Raw genomic sequence first — 5,474 nt, 5'->3', positions numbered from 1 at the left:
GTAAAAGAATAAAAGAATACATATATATATATATATGCACAGTAATCACTCACCATATCACAGTTTACCGATCGCATCTTCATCACGTTGCGGATTTTTCTCGCTAATATGTGTAAAATTATATCGCGGACTCCTCAGTTTATCATGAGTTTCTATGGCCAATAGGTATTTATATTTTTTTAGATTTTAATTATTTCTGTGGTAAAATAAGCATTTTCACGCCTAGAAATTAATAAATCAATAAACAGAAATACAGTACAGTACTGCACTTTATAACACATTAATTAAAATATATTAAAAGAAAATATGTAGTGTACCATAGATGAGTAAACAAAGAATTGCACATGCTGTATGAAAAATGAAACTCCTAAAAGTGTAGAGAGAGTTTATAAAAGCTTAAAATATATCAAATAATATATATATATATATATATATATAATAATAAAATAAATATATAAATAATAAAATATATATATATATTCCTGTGCAGGTGGCACATAAAGAACACCTTTTTGAGAGTGGCCGTTGCCAGTACCATGTGACTGGCCCTCGTGCCAGTGGCACGTAAAAGCACCCACTACACTCTCGGAGTGGTTGGCATTAGGAAGGGCATCCATCTGTAGAAACTCTGCCAGATTAGAGTGGAGCCTGGTGCAGCCTTCCGGCTTGCCAGTCCTCAGTCAAATCGTCCAACTCTTGCTAGCATGGAAAGCGGACGTTAAACGATGATGATGATGATATATATATACATATAATTATATAAATCCCTGTTGATTCTCCAGAGTGACTAGTACTTCTAAGGACCTCTCCTCCCACCAGACATATAAGAGAGTCTATTTTGTGCACATTCCTAGTTTTTATTGTACCTGCATATCTGCCATACACAAAGACTACTTTCTCTTTCATCCTTCCTGTGATTCTACTGCACCTTTTATGTGTCTAAAGCTTGTGCTAGATATGCTGTATGGAGTTTCTGCCAACACCTTTTCAACATATCAAGCAGGGCCATCTCCATGAAGGGATCAATGATTTGTCTGTTTTCCTGCTTTCTAAGACTTTGGTCTTTGCTAAATTAACTTTAAGGCCCCTTAATTCCAAACTTTGCTTCTACACCTGAAATTTCTTCCCTAGTTTTATCATAGTAGTGATTCCGTAATGAGAACAAAGTCATCAGCACAGAGGAGCTCCTAAGGGAAGCCAGTCTTAAATTCCTCTATTATGGTCTGGAGGACTATGAAAAACAAACGGGTGCTGAAAACTGATCTTTGGTGGACTCCTACCTGTACACTAAATTCCTTGCTATACTCATTGCTAACTTTCACCTTACTGACAGCATCCCTGTACATAGTTTGTACAGCTTTCACCAATCACTCATTTATCCCTAGCTTTGACATTGCTCACCATATAAGGGAGCAGAAGACCCTATCAAAGGCTTTCTCCTTGTCAACAAAAGCCAAGTATAGGGGTTTATTTTTACTAAATACTTTTCCTACAGTTGTTTCACCAGGAAGATAGCATCAGTAGTGCTTCTCCCAGGCACAAAACCAAACTGCATCTCATCTAGGCAAACTCTCTTCCTAATTAGTTGAGCTATGACCTTTTCTGTTACTTTCATCACCTGGTCTAGCAACTTGATACCTTTGCAATTATTTCTGTCTAAGGCGGCACTTTTACCTTTGTAGCAGTTAACTATAATGCTGCTACACCAGTCATTGGATATGACTCCCTTATGGACAACCTGATAAACTATGCAGATGACTAGGCCATATCCCACTCTGCCAGATATTTTAAGCATCTCAACAGTGATTCCTGAAGGGTTGGGGGCTTTCCGTGTCTTCATACCCTTAATTACCTAACAACTGTTGATTCAGACAGCTGGTCTCTCTGTTGGGCCCACAATAGGCAGACCCTCCTTCTCCCATGCATTCTCTACATTTAGCAGCCTTTCATAGTAGTATTTCCAAACCTCTTTCTTTTCAGAATCTTTAACTGCAAGTGTACCACCATCCATGCAAACAATCTTCTCTCCTACAACACCACAATTTTCTCTCACACACTGTCTTGCAATCTGAAACACTTTAGGTCATTGGTCCTCTTTCCACATAACATGAGCAAACTGTTTCATTTCTGCTTCTCCCCTAGCTAAATATACTTCTCTCCCAGCCTCCATTCTAGCTACCTGATTTAGTTTCCTGCTACTATCACTCTTCCAGTCCTTCCAGGTCTGTTGCTTTGCTCTAATGGCTATGTTTACACTTTCCTGTTCTACCAGCTTGTTACCTTATGCCTGGAGGGGATTTTGCACTAGCCACAAATTTGGTCAATGGCCCTCATTAAGTTGTCTCATAGGAACCTCCAGTTGTCTTCTATGTTATATACTACTATCTTCTCCTCTTTCTCATCAAATGCTTGCATATATGTATATTCCTCCTTTCAATCAAGTGGGGAATGGAGGCCTGCTTACCTAGCCAGCAGAGTGGCATCATTTGAAGGCTAAAACAATACAAAAGCACATTGTGACCAGCGATGTGTAACAACATCTAATAACCTGGTTGGTCATATGATCACATGATACATATGATATACAATGTATATAATATATAATTATATGTATATAATATATAATGTACATTATATATGTGTACATATATGAATACATAATATGTGTTTATATATATATATACATATATTAAAAATGGGGAAGGCTGGTTTATGGCATTGCTTTAGGTTTCCTGTCCATAAAGGGTTTAGCTTTATGGTATATTGTCTGATCCCAAAAGCTTGTTAGCCCATGACTTCTTAAAAATATGGAGAGGGAAATGTATATATATATATATAAATGCATATAAATATATATATATATATATATATACATACACACACACATATATATAAGTACATATACATACATGTGTGTCTGTGTATGTGCATGTGTGTGAGTTTGTGTGCATAATATATACACACACATGATGTATGGCAATGCATGTTTGAAATTGTTTATGTGTGTATTTATGTCTGTTTATATTTATGTATGTGTGAGTAGAGACCAACTCCTAGCAACAGAGTTTCAACAATTTCCGTAGTACATAGCTAACATATTTCTAGTGGTGAGGATGTAGAGTGGAATGAGGGTTAAGGATGGTTCTAGTGTGGGAAGGGCAAGACTGGATTATAGTGTAGAAACACGCACACACGCACACACACACACACACACACACATATTCCTCACTACTACCATCATCACCATCACTACAATTGATATCACCATTATATAACACCTGTGCTAGATAGAAACAAAACACTATCACCCCTTACAATCACAAATGGAATCACTGCCACTACCATTACGACCACCACTATAACCACAACTACCATTATAACCACTATCACCACCACTACCAGCACCAGCACCACCACCACCACCACTACTACCACTATAATGACTACAATCACCACCACAGTGGTCACTACCATTACCACTGCCACCATCACCACGACCACACAACCACTACGTCCATCACTATAACTTCTACCACCACCATCACTACTCCATCACTATTACTACCATCACCATTGCCACCACTACCATTACTGTAACCATTACCATTAATATAACTACCATCATCATGGTAACCATACCACCCCCACCATCAACACTACAACGACGACCACCACTACCACTACCACACTATAATTATCTTTATTGTCAGCATCATCACCACCTGTACCATTACCACCACCATCACCGCCACCACTACCACCCATATCATATTTATACATAGAGGCATAGCATGTAGGCACAGAAATAGTTGTGTGGTTAAGAAACTAGCTTTGCATCTATGTGGTTTCGAGTTCAGTTCTACTGTACGGTACTTTGAGCAAATGTCTTCAACTATAGCCTTGGGCCAAAGGCCAAACAACAACGTTTTGTGAGTCGTCGTATACATACATACATACATACATACATACATACATGTGTGTATATATATATATATATATCATCATCATCGTTTAACGGCCGTTTTCCATGCTGGCATGGGTTGGACGGTTCGACTGGGGTCCGGCGAGCCAGGAGACTGCACCAGGCTCCAGTCTGATTTGGCAGTGTTTCTACAGCTGGATGCCCTTCCCAACGCCAACCACTCCGAGAATGTAGTGGGTGCTTTTTTATGTGCCCCCAGCACAGGGGCCAGAGTGGGGTGGCATCGACCACGATCGGATGGTGCTTTTTACGTGCGTGCCACCGGCACGGAAGCCAGTCAAGGCGGCGCTGGCATCGGGCACATTTGTATATATATATATACGCGTGATTTAGTAGGCGTAGTGTCTTCTGCTATAACCAACTCCCAAAAGCCCTTGTGAATGGATTTGATAGACCAAAAGAAGTCTGTCGTGTATATGTGTGTGCATGCGTGTGTGTGTGTGTATGTTGTGCATCTTTGTGTTTCCGTCACCAATTGACAACCGGTGTTGGTTTGTTTACATTCCGGTAACTTTTCGGTTTGCCATAAAGAACGATACAATAAGTAAAAGACGTTTTTTTAAAAAATAAGTATAGGGATCGGTCTGATTGGTTAAAACCCTTCCGTACGCTGCTGCAGTATGACCGCAATTCAATGACCGAAACAAATAACACACACACACACACACACACTAGATCCACCACATTTGCACCTAAGATGATACTAAATTTTACAAGTTAAATGGATTTTAAGTACACAATCCGAGAATGGAAATGAACTTGGAAACGGGTTTCGATCCTTGGCTATGACCCCGTTGTTTTAAAACACACACACACACACACACACACACATTTCTATAAAGTCTTCTGTCATTCAAGGTTGTCTATGTATTTGCACCTGAATCTGTACAGCTCTGGGCAAGATTTATTTTCTGGAAGCAGTCACCTATGTATGTATGTACACACACACACACACACACACACACACACAGATTTTTGTATATGTTTACGTATATAAGCATTATCTACACATAGCTGAATACACACATATAAACATGTATACATATATTTCCATATCCGTCCGTTCATTCGTAAGGTAAAGCTCTTCAGACCACCTTTCGTTATTTCTTCTCACGTTTTCCTCGAACTTCATCTGCAGTTTCTACTTGGATCACTTGGCACTTCTTTACTGAACTGTCTTCATTCACATCATATGGTTAGACCAGCTTCATCTTATCTGCTGCATACCCCAACTGATATCTCTACTATTTAGTTTTTCTCTCAGCTCGTTTGCACCGTCGTTCATGCACACTAACATTACACATCCAGCGGAGCATGTTCATTTCCATTCCTTTCAGCCTGTGTACATCCTCAAATTCATTGCTCATGCAACATTACACGTCGCACACAAACATTATCATACACTCTGCCCTTTACTCAAAGAAAGAAACTCTTTGTTACCTGCATAGGTAAAAGCATGCTGACATTTTTCCTAAACCGTTATATATATATA

The 5,474-nt window shown here is 39.2% G+C and overlaps 1 long non-coding RNA gene across 2 annotated transcripts in view; it reads right to left on the bottom strand.

The window, feature by feature from the left end:
* The window catches only part of LOC106875230 (uncharacterized), a 49,889-nt gene that overhangs the window by 43,655 nt on the left and 760 nt on the right, over positions 1 to 5,474 (bottom strand). For both annotated transcript variants that reach the window (XR_008264049.1, XR_001410093.2), the window contains exon 2: positions 54 to 222. This is a non-coding gene — a long non-coding RNA (uncharacterized LOC106875230). The remainder of the gene's footprint in view (positions 1 to 53; positions 223 to 5,474) is intronic.

The sequence above is a fragment of the Octopus bimaculoides genome, chromosome 4 (assembly GCF_001194135.2).
Source record: "Octopus bimaculoides isolate UCB-OBI-ISO-001 chromosome 4, ASM119413v2, whole genome shotgun sequence".
Lineage (NCBI taxonomy): Eukaryota > Metazoa > Mollusca > Cephalopoda > Octopoda > Octopodidae > Octopus > Octopus bimaculoides.
This window is presented reverse-complemented; position numbering and strand designations above follow the sequence as displayed.